This window comes from Acomys minous (assembly GCF_964271855.1).
Source record: "Acomys minous genome assembly, chromosome: 15".
Classification (NCBI taxonomy): Eukaryota; Metazoa; Chordata; class Mammalia; order Rodentia; family Muridae; genus Acomys; species Acomys minous.
In genome coordinates, this window is record NC_140497.1 from 9,465,892 (window position 1) to 9,485,047 (window position 19,156).

The following is a 19,156-nucleotide window of genomic DNA, read 5'->3' on the forward strand; positions in this document are numbered from 1 at the left end:
TCCTCGCCACCATGTGCTGTCACTTGAGTTTTCGATCTTAGCCACTTGGATAGGTGTAATATGGAATCTCAGAGTTGTTTTGAGTTGCATTTCCCTGATAACTAGGGATGTTGAGCATTTCTTTAAGTGTTTCTCAGCCAATTGCTATTCCTCTGTTGAGAATTCTCTGTTTAATTCTGAGCCCCATTTCTCAGTTGGGTTATTTGCTTTGGTGGTGTTTAATATCTTGAGTTCTTTGTACATTTTGGATATTATGTTGGATGTAGGGTTGGTGAAGATCTTTTCCCAGTCTGTAGGCTGTCATTTTGTTCTGTTGACAATATCCTTTGCCTTACAGAAGCTTTTCAGTTTCATAAGGTCCCACTTATTAATTGTTGATCTTAGAGCCTGAGCTGTTGGTGTTCTGTTCAGGAAATTGCCTCCTGTGCCAATGAGCTCAAGGCTACTCACGGTGTGGCATCTAACGTGGAGTTTGTCCTGCGCACCTCTCTGCTCAATATGTCTGTTCTGGGTCCTAGCTGCATCAGATCAGTGGGCTTCTGGTGGGTGGAGAGAGATCTGAGCCAGAAGCTGCATGCAGGGTGGCAGCTAATGTGGAGGGAGGCTTTTGCCTGGACTCATCTCTGTTTGTCAGCTCTATGACCCAGATGGGCTAGGCTGGTACGTGACTCGGGAGCTGAGAGAGATCAGAGCCCAAAGCTGCTCACAGGATGACAGCTAATGTGGAAGGGGGCCTGTGCTGGGATTCAGATCTGCCTGTCTGCTCTGTGTTCCATATGACGGGAGGAGAGAGCCCAAAGCTGCACAGCATCTCCCAGTCTTTCTGAAGATGGCGGCTAGTGGGGTTTGCCCCCATTAGGACTTTCTGTGGGTTAGCTAAGTGGCCAGGGGTCGGACCCACCCATGCTCCACACAATGTGGATCCCTATCACCTCATAATCAGCAGCACTGGTGTTTTGTAGCTGTCAGGTTGGTCTTTAGGTTGCTGTGCAGTCCTGGTTGTCCTGCTGATCAGAAGCAGTAGATGGTTGGTGCCACTGTCTTCCTCTCTGATAGTTTTTTTTTTTTTTTAAAGCATCTGTCTCTTGGTTTACAGTGTCTCACTTCATGAGCCAGCCTAGCTTCCATGGAATTCTCTCCATTGCTGTCTCCTATCTTCTGCAGGCACTGGGATTTCAGATGATATCAACTATATCCAGCTTTTATGTGGGTTCCAGGGACTGAACTCAGATCATCATGTTTGCATGCCAGATCCTTTAAAATAATTTTTGGGAATTATAATTTGGTTATGACATTTCCCCTCCATTTTTTGCCGTCCAACTCCCCATATGTCCCTGTCCTCTCTCCTTTAAGTTTATGATCTCTTTTTAAAAGTTATTATTGCATTTATATATGAATATACATATACATACACATCTTTAAATATGACCTGTTCAGTCTATGTATGTTTTCATGGCTGACCATTTGGCACTGGACAACCAATTGGTGTGCTCTTTTCCAGAGATGACCTCCTCTCCTATTCCCAACTCTCCTCAGTTGCTACAGATCTTTGCGTAGGCTTGAGAACTCACGGGCTTTTCTCCATTCCATTTGGCATGTTCATTGGTGTCATCCTTGTTCAGCTCATGTTTGGGAAGCCATGTTGGTGAGACTTTGTGAGTACAGCCTCTGACGTTACAAGGAGGCACAATCTCACAGAAAGCCCCATGATTCTCTAGCTTTTACAATCTTGCTACCCCATCTTCTTCAATGTTCTCTGAGAGCCTTAGATGTGGGAGTATTTTGGGTCCTTAGGGGCTGGGATGCCATAAAACTGCATTTTGATTGGTTGTGGCTTTCTCTAACAGTCTTCATCTATTGCAAAAATGTTCCCTTGATGAGGTGTGAAGACAACACTTATATATGGCTACAAGGACAAGTGATAATGCTGGTTTAGTAAATTAATGACTGTAGATTTCTCCAATAACCATGATTTACCAGCAGTGTTTTGCTAGCTGGACTTCCAGTATCATGCATGATATTGCTCTTTTTGGGTAGGTCTAAAGTCCAGTTAAAGTGGTTGTGTGCCACTACTGCACCCTTGGAGTTTTTATGCCATTCTGACTTCCGTTGATGTGGTCCCTAGGCATCATATCTGGGTAAGACTGTTGGTTGCCTCCCTCTCTTAGAAGCTTGCATAATGTCTTCTGGTACCAGGAAAGCTGGTTCTTTGGGATACTTCCTGCTCAGGGGTCTATGGGCCATGTTTTTTTTTAACTTGCCCACAGACTTATCTCCCTGGCCTGATATTACACCTTTTTAAAGATGTGAAGTGTTCTCAAATACTAAATAAAAACCAGTATAATAAAAACAGGATTCCAGGCTAGATCTGTGTCATAAGCAAATCATATTCTGATATATATTGAAAATCACATAATAAAACCCCTAAGGAATGCCATCTCCTCCCTAGCCTAGGTTTTCCTTCATCAATTTCACTCTGAATGTCACCCTTCTAACTTCATGTATGTTTTGAAATATTTTGTTATACATTATTTTCATCACTTATATTTTCCATTTCCATTAAGCTCATATTTCAGAAATCATGGCTCATGAATCCTTGGATTCCAAATGTACCACTGTGCCTAGAAAGTAGCCAGCATTTTCTAGGGTGTGAATGTATGTGTGGCTCCAAAGTTTATGTATTGAAATGTAATCACCATGTGATGGTGTGAGGAGCTCTGTGACCACAGGGATGCATCCTACTGAACAGAAGCATCTTTGCAAACAGGGTCCCAGACTGCCAGCCTCTTCTTAGACCTCACCATTTGCCACAAGGGCATTCCATCTTGGGTGCAGAGAATAGGCCCCAGCTTGCCTTGTTCTGCCTATACCTGGATGTTAGTTAGCCTCCAGTTAGCCTCTAGTTCCAGCCTCCAGTTAGCCTCCAGTTCCAGCCTCCAGGTCTGTGAGAAACAAAGTACTTGTTCTTAAGAGCCATGCAAGGTGTGCTCTGTGATACAGCAGCAGAAGAGACAAAGGTGTTGTTTAGTGACATTAGCTGAACAAGTCAAGTATATCATCTTCAAAGTATCTCATACTTCAAAATATATTATCTTCCATTTTAGTTATATAATCCTTTTATTGTTTTTTGCCAGGGCGTTCTTTTAAATCCCCAAACTTACAGGCAAATATTCTACACTTGTAATTTTGCTATATATTAAAAGCAATCCTTTCCCAATTTTCAACAGGAGCTACCCCTAAAGATTCCTTATAAAACATATACACTCTGCAGGCTCACACTGAGCTTATGAGTAAGCCACATGATTCATAATTGATTATGGACCAGGAACTAGAGAGTCTGTTCAATGTAACAAAGAAATACTGGGCAAATCCAATTCCTGAGTCTGTATTTTTAGGTAGTGTTCATTGATTTTCATTACAGCAAGTCTGGTTTTCTTGGATTAATTAGTACCAGTCTTCGAAGACAGATCTTATGTCTAAAGTAATCCATTTCTTATTCCTACAAGAATTTGATATCCAACAGAAAATGACCAAAAGTCTTCGGAGATTACTTGCCTGCCTAGAATCCACTGCTCACATACTGTAGCACTGTTTTGCACATCTGAGGAGAGGCATTCTCGGTATTCAGCATGGAGCTGGCTTTGGCAGGGCCCTGCTGCCTGCTTGGAGCTTTTATAGTACTTTTGCTTTGGGTATTAAGGCAGAAAATTTTAGGGTCAAAATTGATTGGTATGAGAAAAAAAAAGTTAAGCCCTTGACAATATATTTTGTTTTGGAAAGGAGAAAATAGCCTACATGCCATACGCCAAGTAAGTCATCAATTTAACCTTTCAGAGAGCAGGAGACACGATGTGCGTGGCTTGGATGTCAGCTCTCCATCTTGGATATGATGGAGATATTGATCATGACACAGGCAGAAACTTGACCTGAAATATAATTTTTCTTCCCATTTGAAAGTAATAAGGATACAATCTTCACAAGGCTTATACACTAGAGAGAGAGCCAGCAAAAATGACTAGGTAATCATACTCACCTGAGTAGAGGTTTAACGGTAATTAGGCCACCAGCCCCCTGAGACACTCGGCACCGTAGGCTCTGCGATGGATTCTAGTCACTTTTGTATTCATTAACCTTTACTTGAATACTTGCTGTCAATTGTGATGACAGTTGTGTGAGTTATTATGGGGAACATTTTCAAGACCGTGGTATAATTAGGCTGCATTCAATCTGGAGTTGCCGTAACTCAGACTTGAAGAAACCCTAAGCTTGCATTATAGAAACGTCATGTACAGCCTGACAGCCGGTGCTGCTCTTAGTAAATGAAGGGATGCTAAAAAACTCGGTCTGTTTCTCCGCTTCCCGTGTCAGAGACTCACCTGCCAGGTCTGCAGCACTGTGAAATATGTGTCTCGGTGAATTGTATTGATTCCGTGAAGAGAAAAACATCTGGAAATAACAGCAGCTGTTAGAGTGAGTAATTGCAGCATTCACTGAACTCTGCAAGCATGTGTTCGCCTCCACAGATGGATTAAGCGTGTGGAATGGGGTTACAGGAAATACCGTCTCTGCGTAAGGGTCATCACTGATGGGAGCAATGACCTCTGATGCCCCCCAGTCGTATCATCTTGTCTTTGGGTCACGACATCTACATGAAAAGGGAGTTTTCGTAGTATTCAGGTGGTGCTCCCCAACTTGTGTGTGGGTTATAAAGGTGCCGATGCGGTTCTACCTATTGTTGGTTATATCTGCTCTATAGATACCCTCAGGACTGGAAAGGTGCTGCAAGACAGGCCAGCAAGATGGACATAGGACACGTTCCCTCTGTTCTGCTAAATAGCTCAGATACTGCTATGGTCAGTGGGCCAGTATGGCATTCTGGGTTGATACAGACTCCTGTTGATTCTTTGTTAACCCTAATGATCTCATGAGTATCTGGTGCTTAGGTCTGCCTCGTGCCTGGCAACAGTTACCTTTGGGAGGCTTATAGCCCTGACCTGACCTGTTGTCACAGAATGTCCTCAAGCATGCCTTTGCTAAGGAACTGGACTGGTACAAACTGAGGGCTCCTGAAGGTCATCTCAGCTTGGTGGAAAAGACACAGAAAAGCAGTACCCAGAGAGCCTTCCTCTGGGTGATAGGGTGGGGTGTTGGAAGGTCTGGACCCTATCCTGATGTAGAAACATCTAGTGTGCAACTACCCAAGGACAAGGAAGGATTCCTTTGTGAGGACTCCATTGCTGAGTCTAAGTTCCAGAATGCTTGTGCTACAAAATACCTAGGAGCAGATGTGCTGAAGACAGCGTGTGGGGTCTGTGCACCTTACCTATATATCTGTCCCACAGGGTAGCATAGATCTGTGCTTAGAGCTCCCATGCCCTGTGATTCCTATCATGAGCAAGGGAGAGAGTGAGGACCTGCCTTCCCCAGCCTTGGAGAATACTGCACACAAGACCCATATCTGTTCTGATCCATATAGGAGCCCGGGGATAACAGGACTGGGCTATTTGAGGCCACTTTCATCTCTTCCATATCTAGTTGCTATCAGCTTTGGCTCTCTGTTTCCTTCTGCTTTCTGGTCCTTAAAAATTCCTGTCATTGGACTGGAGAGATGGCTCAGAGGTTAAGAGCACCGGCTTTTCTTCCAAAGGTCCTGAGTTCAATTCCCAGCAACCACATGGTGGCTTACAACCATCTATTATGAGGTCTGGTGTGCTGGCTCACATGCAGGCAGAATACTGTGTACATAATGAATAAATAAATCTTAAAAAAATTCCTGCCATAATTGATATAAAGCCTCTGATCCATGGTGTGCTGTTTGCGTTCTACTGAATTTTTGCAATGATGACCTCTCCGTTACCCATTTGTGCATCAGAAGCTCCTTTTGGAAGTGACTTCGTTGCAAACAGACTGGTCATCCTGCTTCTCATTTAAGGTCCTTGAGTTAACTCCGGTGGTTCCAATGTCAAACCTAAGTTCTTGGTTTCATGTGCTGTGTCTTTCTTTACGTGGTTTCTTCTCATTCATTCCCATTCTTTAAAAACAGCTACTGTCAATCCAGGTCTAAAAGGCTGAGGAATCTGCCGCCTAGCCTCAAGGAGGGCAAGGGCCACACTACACGGTGACGCATACTGTTAGGGCAAAAAACAGCATGAGCCCAGAGTTGGTCATGGGCAAAGCATAACTTGGCCACAGGTGATGACTAGGAGTCATGTTTCCTGTGCTGCATGAATGAAGGGCAGGAAAAGAAAGGAAGGAAGGAAGGAAGGAAGGAAGAAAAGAAGAGAAAAAGAAAGAAAAAGACAGGAGGCCAGGAAAGGGCAGGTTTCTGAGGAACAAGAGTTAATTTTGGGCTCATGTCAGGGAGACCACCTTGGAGGAAACTGATGTACTGACCCAGAAAAGCATCTCAGAGGTCAAGCCCTAGTCTGGTGAGAACATTTTGGAAACAGACTCTCTGATGATTCCATGAAATAGATGGTGGCAGTGTGACTTGGGAACATGGTGACCTTTGGCAACCGCTCAGGCATATTTTATGGAACAAGGAAAAAGTTGAAGATGATGTCCAGGTTTTCCTGTGGGTAGGTGAACAGCATTGTGGTCCTGGTTGAAACATGCTTAATAATTTTCCTGTCAAAGTGGTGATGTGGCAGATAGCTTTGTCAGCCCTTTAACCCCCTTCCCTTCAAAACGAGCCAACCCAATGCACTTGCTGGTGAATTTTCTGATATTATCCCCCAATCAGCTGCCTAGCTGTTCAGACTGCTGAGGAAATATCTTTTCTGTCTGTAGCCAGAGCAAGTTTTCCAAACACCCTGCTTTCTTTTGGAAAACATTCCCACATGTCCAGGAGAGCAACTTGGAAGGTTCTACACTGAAGAGCTGGCTGGTCTCCAGCTTCTTTCCGCACCTGGTTTTCCTTTATCATCTTTTCCTCTACCTTGACACCAAACTACTCTGCCTCCCTCCTGCCTCGAACCCTCCCACCAGCCTCCTGTAGTCAGCAGAGCAGATAGACATGTAAGCGGAGAAGTGGTGTCAGCCCCTGAGTGACAAGCTACCTCCTTCTTTTAAAAATTTTGGAAGAAAACTGAACAGATAGTCCCTGCTAAATGAAAACACAACAAAGGCTCTCTGTCTGGTTTTCCAGTGGGGAAAATCTGCAGACGCCCCTACTGAACTTTATTCTCACATACTGTAACCTACATTCAAGATTAGGTCATCACGCACGGAACTGGACCATCTGAGTTTTGTGAAGCTGCCCAGAGCATCTCTCTCCTTCAGCTACTTAAAAAAAGTGCGATGATTTTGCCTCAGTTAAATGTCTCAGGAGAAAAACCTTACATCCTTTAACCTTAAGGGAACGAATAAATCAATGAAGAATTAGTTGGTGAATTACCCAAGTTTCTTCAGAAAAGGAATATCTCTTCTCTTAAAAAGACTTCAGATTATGAATATTTTCTTTTCTGAGACCTGAGACGTTAAATTACTGCCACCACTGCCCCAGTGGGCTGGCTGTCTTTCCCTGTACCAGATCAGCAGACTTCCCTCTTGCCATAGATGAGGCTCTGTGGGGTCCCCAGCACCATTCCCTCTGGTTAGCCAAGGCTTCACAGCTTTCCAGCTCAGAATCACATCTCACCAAGCATGAGCTCTCAGACTGAGCTGCCAGGCTTCCACATTTGAGAACAGTATGTGTACAAAAGCCTATACCGAAGAAAGTGCCTTTCTTTTCGGAACAAGATGGAAACCCGGTAGTGTGAGAATCAGTGAGCATCCTGGATGATTTTCCAATGGGAGACAGTGCAGGAGGACCAGTTTTTCTGTGTCCACACTGACTATTCTTTAAGCAGTTAGGTAGAAAATGGCACATTTTTATTAAAAGGGTAACATAGTAATCCCAAATTAATCACCAAATTTCACGGTTTTGTTTTCCTGAAAGTCTGAGTGATAGGTGCCCATTTTCTCAGACTTTAAGCCCTCAACTATTGTGGTAATCTCCACTACATTTTATAATAAATAGAAAATAAGTCCTTAAGAACTACACACTCATTCTTTACCTGTTGGCAACTGCTGGAATTAATGGGCGGGGAAGATGTGAAGGAACCAGGAAACCATTACAGAAAACCATAAGCAATCAAAATGCAGAGTTGTGGATGCCAATCCCAAGGCAGGAAGATTGTTAGAGCCAGAGGATCAGGGCCTCACCAATGTAACTGCCCAAATGTGGCCTAAACAAGGATGACAGCAATGGACATGAATGGGAAAAGCCCACGGGGGCCTCAAACTGCACACAATGAACTAGATAGTGGTCAGTGGGAAGAGTGGTCCTCACCAGGGGAGAACACCCCAAATTGGCTGTCTAGTGCCAAATGGTCAGCCCTGAGGACATATATCTGAGTAACAACCCACTATGTGGATTAAACAGGCGATATTTAGGAATATATATGTGTATTCATATACACTTGTAATAACAAGTAGTAGAACAAAGAGTGCATGAATTTGAAGGAGACTGGAGAGCAGCGTATGGGAGAATGTTTGGAGGGAGCAAAGGAAAGGGAGGAATGTTGTAATTAACGTATAGTCTCAATAGGTGGATAGGTAGATAGATAGACATAGACAGACAGACAGAGGTACACAGTCCTGAGCTTCTGTCAGCACATAGTCAAGAGGTCTGAAATCGTTTTATGTCTGAGGAATGGCTATGCAGAATCCTGCAATAAGACACCTGAGCTGTGGAGAGGTTCTAGCTGTGTCACTGCTGTGATGGAACACCAAGGAACACCTTCAGTTAGTTTTGACGTGAGCTTCAGCTTTCTTTTAGGCTCTATGTCTCGGCCCTTTGTACTGTTGTATGATTCCCTGGGAAGTCATGGATAAGCAGCTATCTATTCAGATAGGACAGTGACAGACAATAAACCCAAACAAATAAACAAACAAACAAAAGAAGAACCCCCCCCAAACAACAACAACACCGCAAACAGCAAACACCAACAAAACAAGATCAACCAACTAAGCTATCTGAATCTCTCTTAGGGAACAGAGGACTTAAGGTTACTTACAGGAGCAAGGGGGACTCAAGGGAAGCTGTATTACTAAGAAACCCACCCCACTATGGGTGATGACTCACAAGATGGAGTCCCTGGGCCTCCCTGTACCACCCCAGCAGTCTCCTCTTTTCCAGTAACCACGTACTGCTTACCCAGCCTTGAGGATGGACCTCAAGACTCTTACACCTTCCTGAGCAATGTGAGCCCTGTAAGTTTTGTTAGCTTCCTAAACCTTACAACTTCCTGTGTTTCCTGGTCCTGTAGCCTCCCCCTCCCCACTCCCCCTCCAGGAAGAAACATTCCAACTGAGAGGATGTACACAATAGGCACCCATAGTTTGATCTTCAGATGCAGAGTTTCCACAACTGCGTTCTCCTAACGTCACTTTCCAGGAGTCCCTCCTAAACTTCCTCAGCATTTAACCTTTCACTCAGCTCTTCCCTCAGGCATTTCTCCTCACAGTTGGCTGGGAATTGGGAAAAGGGGATTATTACTGCCCCCCCAGGTTTCACACTAGTTCCCATGTTTCCTTCTTTCTTCAGCTTTGAATGTAGGCTCCACATGGGGAGGGCTGTATTTGCCTTGGCCTGAAGCCACTGCACTCCTCATTTCTACACTGAGGGTTTACAGGCTTAAAAAAGAATGAAATCAACAGCAGCAACACAAGGAGCAGACGGCATACACAAGTGACAAACATGGGTAAAGTGCTGTATAACATTCCACAGCCAGCAGGCAGCAATCTTGGTACAGTAAGTGAAGGAGGCAGCCCCAGGGAGTGGTAACAACTCTACAGAGCACCCTGTCTATAGTAAACAGCCAGCTGTTAACAGCCTGGAATTAGAGTCTGGCTTCAAGACAAGCAATAACAGAAGTTATCTGTGGTGCCATCTAATTTTAAAACAGTGTCCACGGACTGAAATTATTTCATGGACAATTCAAATAAAATGAAATATTTGTACAAGTTCCATGTAGTATGAATGAAGCTAGGTTCAAACTTCTGGAACAGAGGAACATGACTTAGGGAATAAAGGAAAGAAATATTTGGAAAGTTGTGTTATTATAAGGGTTGACTGAATGCTAGAGAGTGAGTTTAAAGACGTATTTATTTACATTTAAAGTGTGTAAGTATTTTGCCTGTGTGTATGCATGCATAATATATATATACACACCCACACATATACATGCATATATGTGCACATGTGCGTGTGTGTGTGTGCAGAAGTTGGAAGAGGGCATCGGATTTCCTGGTACTGGGTTTTACAGATGTTGTGAGCAGCCATGGAGGTGCTGGGATGTACCATATGGGTGCTGAGACCTAAGCCTGTAAGAGCAGCAAGTACTTTTGACTGCTGAGCCATCTCTCCAGCCCCAAAATATAAGTTTAAATGTTTCTGTTTCTTCAGATGTAATGCTACATGGTGTTTCTCCTGGAAAGGATAGCAGACCCTGTCTAAAACGAAAGGAGTGCTGACCTGGTAGCCAGCAAATGAATACTGACTGTAAGGAGGTGTTTTCTCTCCGCCCTCAGAGTCTTCAGTCTGTGGTTGTACTGGGCTCAACCAAGTGGCTGTTCCATTGCTTACCTCATCTCCTGGCCACTGTGAGCATCAAGTTCAGGTTTTTCAGGGACTGCAGTACTGTCTTTTCCACCAGGGTTCAGCTTTCCACTTCCAACAATCCGTCTTCAACCCATAAACTAGTGTGATTGTCCTGACACTGATGGGCCCTGTGTCTTAGGCATTTTATGTAAGTGAGTGCCAGGAGACTGGGTGATGAATGCGTTTTCATAAGCATAATACAAGCTTAGTATCTGCAGCAGACATCGCTATGTGATCTTAATTGGTGATGCCAGGAGAGTCTGTTCCAACGGATGTGCTGTTTACAAACTAACTTTAATCAACAGGAAATGTGCTCTGAAAGGAGGGGCAAGATTGTGGAAATTAGAGACAAGATACACATTTCCTTACATATAGGCAAAATTCAAATGGAATATTCAAATAGACTCTGCTAGCATGTGCTTGTGAATGAAGACCGAGCAGAGGGTGTCAGTTCCCGAGAAATCCAGATGCAGGATGCCGACTGCGGAGCAATGTCTTGACCAAAATTTCAAAACCTAGTTATTTAGTTGCTGTTTGTGTGGGCTAGTTCTAAATGCCAACTTGCCACAACTCAGTATCACCTTGGAAGAGCGTTTCAGTGAGGGAATTGATTAGAGGTAGCCTGTGGCCATTGTGGGGGTTGACTTGGGTGCTAATCAACATAGGAAACCCCAGACCACTCTGGGTGGCAGGCACAATTCCCTAGGTCAGGGGTCTTGAGCTATGTAAAAGGGGCAGCTGCATGGAGTCTGACCAACAAAGCACTAAGCAGCCAGCCAGGCAGGGGGTATTTATTCCTCCTTCTTCTTAGCTGTGAGTGTAATGTGATTCTACAGAAGTGAAAGATTCTTTTTTTATTATCTTTTTTATTTTATTAATTTATTCATATTACATCTCCATTATTATCCCATCCCTTGTGCCTTCCTACTCCTCTCTCCCTCCTGCTTTCCTCCTACTCTCCTCCCCTATGACTGTGACTGAGGGGGACCTCTTCCCCCTGTATATGCTCATAGGGTATCAAGTCTCTTCTTGGAAGCCTGCTATCCTTCCTCTGAGTGCCACCAGGCCTCCCCATCCAGGGGACGTGGTCAAATATGGGGTACCAGAGTCCACTTGGAATTAATCGTGGGCAAAATAAACCCAACAGAAATGAAATTAGAGCATTGTGTATAGACGAAGTAGTAGGCTGCTTTCTGGAGCCCCATCTGTGGTTCAGGGCACCACTACGTTCTCTGCCCTCCGTCTGCTGTAGGTGTCTGGCTTGATCGTGGTCCAGGCTATCACCAACTTCAGTCTGCTGTAGGTATCTACCTACATCACTGTCTTTGCTCTTATTTACATTTTTTTTCTCTTTTAAGATAGTTTTACTTTTACTCATTAGACTTTTGAGTATTTTTACCTTCTTCTTTTGCTTTGTTAATGGTGAGCTAAAATAAACCTGAGTTTAAGAGTCTCAGGCTTAAAGAAACTAAATAGCAAGGATGACGCTAGGGAGAATGCTTAAATGCCATTCAGAAGGAAAAGTAGAATAGATAGCAGAAGCAGCAAAAGAGAAAGAAGAGCTAAGGAGCCTACCATACAGGTCCGCTGAAAGATTCCACCCAGCAAGAGATTGATGCTGATGCTGAGACACACAGCCAGACTTCAGGGTGGAGCACAGGGAGTGTTATGGAAGAGCTGGGAAATAGAAGGCCTGAAGGGATCAGGAGCTCCACAAGGAGACCAATGGAGCCAATAAATCTGGGTGGAAGAGAGGGATGCTTCAGAGACTGATGCACCAACCAAGGACCATGTATGGCCGGAACCTAGACCCTCTGCCCTGATGTAGTAGATAGACAACACGGTCTCCTTGTGGGTCCCATAATATGGGGAGTAGGGATTACTTCTGACATGGACTCTGGCCCCCACAAGTTGATCACTTCCCCCTGGTGGGGTGGCCTTGCCAGGCCACAGAGGAAGAGGATACAGGCAGTCCAGATGAGACTTGATAGGCTGAGGTCAGCTATTAAGGAAGGAAGACCCCCCTTTCTGGGGACTAGCGGAGGGATGGAGAGGGAGTGAGGGAAGGGGATGGGATTGGGAGGTGGTGAGAGAGGGAGCTACACTTGGGATGTAAAGTGAATAAATTAAAAAATTTGAATAGAAAAAAACTGTTCAAAGGAGTATAAATAAATAAATAAAAAGTAAAAAAAAAAAAAAGTCTGTGCTGTATAACATTCCACAGCCAGCAGGCAGCAATCTTGGTACAGTAAGTGAAGGAGGCAGCCCCAGGGAGTGGTAACAACTCTACACAGCACCCTGTCTATAGTAAACAGCCAGCTGTTAACAGCCTGGAATTAGAGTCTGGCTTCAAGACAAGCAATAACAGAAGTTATCTGTGGAGGCTAACGTGAAAAAACAACCATGGGATCCCCAGTCAGGAGTCCATGTTTTATTGTTGGACTTGAAGGAGGATAGAGTCAGAGACAAAAATGGTAGCTGTAGAAAAAGCCAGCATGCAGCGCGGGAATGGAGCAGACCATTGTAGAAATGCTATTTTAAACATCAGTGGCCACTGGAGTACACGAAACAGAGAAAAATATGAGCCAGAGTGTGGTTTGAAAGGATCAGCTGGTTTTGTATTTTCAGATCTATATTTCTAGTTTTTTGGATAAACATGCAGGTGTGTGATTATAGGACTCTGTGGTAAATGTACATGATCTTGTCCTGTTCCTGTGATAAAATACTATGCCTAAGAGCAACTCAGGGAAAAAAGGGTTATTTTGGCTTAGAGCTCTAGAGGATTAGAGTCCATTGTGTGTGGGGGTGGGGTGGGGGGGGAGAGGCGGGAAGGCACTGGTAGTGCGAAGGAAGCGTGCCAACAAGAGCAGGAAGCTGGGTGATCACATGCCAGCCCCACACAGGGAGCAGAGTTGGGGTTCAGGAAGGAAGCCAGGTAGGGCAAGGCTAGAGCTTGCTTCCTCCATCAAGGCTCTATAACCTTCCCAAACTGCACCACCAAGTGCAGACCAAATGTGCAAACCCGTGAGCCTATGGGGGCACAGCTCATCCACAGTGAGGGGATGTTCAGAGTTGTAAGACTCCAATGAGCTGCCTACTAGGGTGGCTTCATGTTTCCCCCAGTTCTGCCTGCAGCTGTCTTGCCTCTCCAAGTCCTTGACTGCATTTGCAGACTTGGGTCCTTCTGGTGTGCCTTGCTGACTTAGTTGAATGCATGCTTTCACTCTCTTAGATGTACTAAGCTGCATCCTCCTGCAGCCTTCATTGGCTTGCTCGGTTCAGTCAGGACCCCTTCCTTATTCTTGCCAGGATCCGAACTTTAATGTTTTCTGAAATTATTTATCTATATCACAATGTATCCTTAATGATTTCTTATCTTGTTTGGACATAGCGCTTGGGAGACCCTAATTTCTTGGGTTTGTTTTTGTTTTTGTTTTTTTTTACTGAGACAAGGCCAGGTTTTGTTTGGTTTGGTGCTTGCTCTGTAGCTCAGGTTGGCCTAGGTCCATGGCAGTTTTTGTGCCTCAGACTCTCAAGTGCTGAGATTGCAGGTATCTACTACCACTCCTGGCTTGGAAGCCACTTTTAGCCCCATCCCGCCCCTCTCCACCCCACAATGTCCCCTCTCCTGTCTCCCACATTTATATGTGCAAAGAACACAGTTGTGTATCCAAGCAATGGAGTGCGGTGGTTATGTGCTGCAGTTTCTCAGTTGAGCAGGATCCTGGCTCTTGATGGTTCACCCCCTTTCTGTGGCTGCATGGACTTAATATCCTCGAGTCCTCAGTCAGGTTGGGGTACAGAAGTTAAAAGTCTCTCATCAGGAGAAGATGGAACACAAGAAGGCAGGCATAGAGTGTCTACTCTGCTAGGTGAAGCGATGGGTAGGTTGGCTTGTACTGAAATCACCATACGCACCCCACACACTGGCTTTCCAGGGCTTCCCCACCAGTGTCCCACTGAGAGTTCTCTACCCTGCTGCCATGAGCTTCAGGAGGTGGCCTCCACAGAGGAGACTTGCCACATCACGTACGGTCTCTGGCAGACTGGAAGCGCGTGGTACAATTTGAGGGGTTGTAGTCACCGAAAGTAGACAGGGCTAGTGAGCAGTGGTGTTCTTAGGAATGCATTGTTGGTGAGGGAGTGTGCTTACCATTGGTGCGCTTGAATCTTAGCTTTGCATGTCTCTCCACTCTGAAGACACCCTCTGTAATAACTGGTTGGGAACCGGGCCCTCCGACAACAGTGGTCTCTTTAAAGTGAAAGCAGATAACTAGAATTTTCAATTGCCCGTGCTTCACTGTTCTCTAAACACTTTCCACCTGGCTACGCCATCTGAACATGCTTCCTGGAGTGTGCGCTCTGCATATACGTCCCTCCTGGGCCACGTTATCTGGCCATCTACACTGTGGCTCCTACACATTCTTTCCCCTTTTTTGGCCATAGTATAGTGGGAGTGCTGAATAATCCAGAGCTTCCCTCTGTGCCTTCTTGCTTCCCCGGCCCCTAAGGGCAGCCCTGAGTTCTGCATTCCTCAGCACCTGTCTCCTTGTCCAGAGTGTTCCTCTTGCTCCATGACAGTTGCCCCAGCCCTGACCACAGTGTGTCAAGTGGGTATAACCATGGAGCTGGCTGACCTAGTTTTGAAACAGGTTAATCAGAATAAATTTGACAATTATTTTTTCTAGAAAGAATGTCTTATGTGATTCATTTATGAACTAGTGCAGAAAGCTAGACTTGGTGGCTTTGTGGTCCTTTCCTATTTCCGTCTTATCTTGTGAAGTGAGATTTAATGTTTTCAGAAGGCATCTACTGAAATATTCATATAAATGAAGCAAATTTCCATATAAAGCAGAAAAATCCAATTCAAGTTTTTGTCGCCTTAATACTGGCTTTTCAAAGTCAATGTTTGCCAAGAAATCTGTTCTTCATTTTTGTTTGTTTGTTTGTTTTCTTTCTTATTATGGAAACTCATCTCATTGAAGAGTAGATTCTATCTGATCAGGCATCTTTCTTGTTCACCAGGAGCACTGAATCTGTTAGGTGCTGCGTCAGGCACCCTTTTATCTAGCCTTCATCTGTCTCTAGCTGTTTCTCTTGCCCTGACCCTGATAAATAATGAAGATGTTATGAGCAGAGCCTCTGGGACAGGTCTGAGCTGGTGTTCATTTCCTGCACTCACTTGGGAGAGCTGCTCTGTGGACTCTCTGTAGAGCTGAATGTCTGCCACATCTGCAAGACTTTCCCCTGGAAAGGAAGCAGCACACTTCCTTGTCAGGAGAGACAGTCTCATTCCCCAGATGCCCTGGAGCACCGCAGAGGGAGGCGCTCTGTATGGCGTCCACAGGTCGCAGTGCTCTGAGGGAGGACTTGATGGGCGTTCACTGTCACGAAGGTACAGTTACTGCAGTGTAACCTTGACGATATTAGATGTCTTGTCAGGAATCCACATTCGAAAATGATTTCAGGACAAATCAAATAGAAATAAACCACAGGATAAAGTCTGCCTTGAAAGCATATGCTTTGGTTGGGGCCCTCCAGCGCACCTGGGCCTGTCTTGGTTTGGTAGGCACTTCTAGTCCTGTGTTGCGCGTGGCCTGTCCAGGTGGCGCTCTCTTCTTCTGATAACATATAGCACTCAGTAAGTAGGGGAAACGCTTGCTCTCTTGAAATCAGGAATGGCTTTCTTTCTGTTGGTATTTATATATCTGCTTTGTCCTTTAAAGGCTCAGTTTGTTATTAAATACCTCACGGCAGTCTGTGACATCTGTTCTGCAGTAACTCAGGTAGACACAGACATTGCTGCCCAAACCCCTGGTGTTGGTGACAGCCCATAGATCTTGCCACTATCCAGGGTTTAATCACAGCAGTCATGTGATGGCCCTCTTGACTAATTTACCCAATGCTCTGGTTTAATCTTCTGGTTAGGGTGATGAATGCTCCTGTTCGGTGTACATCTAGTCTACTCCTCAGAAGTGTCCCTCCTTTTATCAGTTACTCGTCACTGGAGACAGAAAGTCATTCTGAAGAACACTGCATTGGAAAAGCCCAATTAAGCTTCCTTGGAAATTAGGTGAGGTGTGATGTCACATGCCAGCAATCCCAACATGGGAGCTCTAAGCAGGAAAGTCACTAGTAAGTTTAGCCTGGTCTCTTTAGCAATATTTTGTCTTGGAAAAATTATTCATTTTATGGTATACAAGAGCCAGGGGGATGGAGGGAGTGTGGGAACAGGAAGATACAAGCCAGGGGATAACAATCAGGATGTAATCTGAACAAATTATAATAAAAGAAAAAAAAGCCAGACCTGAACCAGGCACAGTGGTGCATACCTATATCCCAGCACTTGGGGAGGCAGAGGCAGGCAGATTTCTATGTGTTCAAGGCCAGCCTGCTCTACAAAGTAGTCCAAGAGCGCTAAGGCTACACGGATAAACCGTGTCTCAGGAAAAGAAAAAAGAAAGAAAGAAAGAAAGAAAGAACGAACGAATGCAAGCCAGACCTGTTCTAAGGTAGCCTTAGCCACTCAATGCCACTAAAACAATGGGTAAGAGTGTTAGTTTCTCAGACGTGATTAAGCTGGGAACCGTGTCCACATGCAGTGGCTTGATGGAAAATGGCTTACATCGAAAAGTGGCCAGAAGAAATCCAGGCTCACACCGCAGGCACGTTGCTGAGTCCGTCCATATGTCTAGTTTTGGAAAAGGCACCTGGACTCAGAAAACCTCAAGTCGCGCTGTGCTTGTAGGGATATGGACCCCATGATGGGTCTCACTTCTTATGACCCTTAAGGCCCACGGGACTGGGACTCCTTAGCAGGCAACATCCAAGTCCCGTGAGTGTGCAGAGGTGCAATGGTTTCTGGGAGCTGCTGTGGCTGCTGACGTGGACATTCAGTAAATACGGAGAGAAAGAGTCAAGCTATTTACAGACACAAAATTGAGTGTAGAAAAGCATGGAAAGGGCTGAAGCTGCGAGGACCGAGGGAGAATGGCACCCCCTGGAGGAGAATTTTGGAAATACACTCCCGTTACTGACAACTGGGTTCACAATCTCTAGAAGACATTTCATCACTGCTTAAATTTTATTCTTAGTTTTCTTCTACTTGCTAGTATTTTATCTGTATTTGACTGAGAATGCATGTCACCTTGCAGTTTTACTAATGAGAATTCTCCCAGGGCCAGAAAGAGGGCAAGGATCTCGAGGATCACCTGCAGAGGCGGAGGGTCTGCCTCTCTGAGGCGCCTGGAGATGGAACTCCAAGTTTCTACTCTGCTAATCAGGCTGCACAGGGGCACATGAACCACGTGGGCTTTTGAATCCTCGAGGCTCAGCCTTTCACAGCCCTTCAGTTTCAGCCTTGGATTTTTGGATTCCCTGCAGTGTTGACTCGGTTCCTGCTGCGCCGAGCTTGTTTCTGTCTGACTTACCCTGGGTGTGGGGAGGAACAACCTGTCTCTAACGGATTTAACTAATAGGCAGGGAGAATGCTCCAGGGACCGAGGGCCCCATGATGCCCAACCACTGTGAGGAGTCAGCACGCAGAGTCAGATTGGAAGCCAGGAACTACTGAAGCAAATTTAGAGTCTGCCTTCCACCTCACATGTGTGCTTTTGTAAGCCAGAAGACCAAAATTCAGACACACACATACACACGAACACAGACACATGCACACAGACACACAGACAGACAGACATATGCACACACACACACACAGACGCACAGACAGACAGACAGACACACGAACACACGAACACAGACACATGCACACAGACACACCCAGACACACAGACAGACAGACAGACAGACACACACACACACACACACACACACACACACACACACACACGAACACAGACACATGCACACAGACACACCCAGACACACAGACAGACAGACAGACAGACAGACAGACACACATACACACACACACACATACCTGGAGACTCCAGTGTACTCTAAAGTCTTATGTCTTAGTCACTTCCTGTATATCTGTGGGCAGTACAGTAATATAGGAGGGATAGTCAAGGTAGATGTTTGAATATTTCATTTGAAATTGCCTTCCTTTTTGGATTTACTGTGCGTACTGATTTTCACTCACTTAAGGTACGCTATTTGATTTATGAGCTTGATGATAATGCTATAGTTTGAGCTTCTCAATTATAAGTTAATCTTCCTCGCCTTACTTAGTACGGGAGGACAGCCCTTCACGTCTTTTGCATCGCAGATGCCTGCATTACGGAGTTGTCATGTACCCCAGCATCATTACCTTCAGGCTTTGAAATCAACCCCTGATCATTTCCTGTTCCGTCTAGGGGTGATTTCCTGTATAGTTTCATCAATTGAGACTTACAGATGAGTTTAACTATGTATGTTTAATTTAAGATCTACCAAATCATAAACGGTTTCGGAAAAAAAAATGTACTTCAGAAATTAGTTCATTACTATTTAAAAAGAGACTTAGTCACAGAAGTTTAAAATAGTTATTTGGGGAAAAAAATCTTTGGGAGA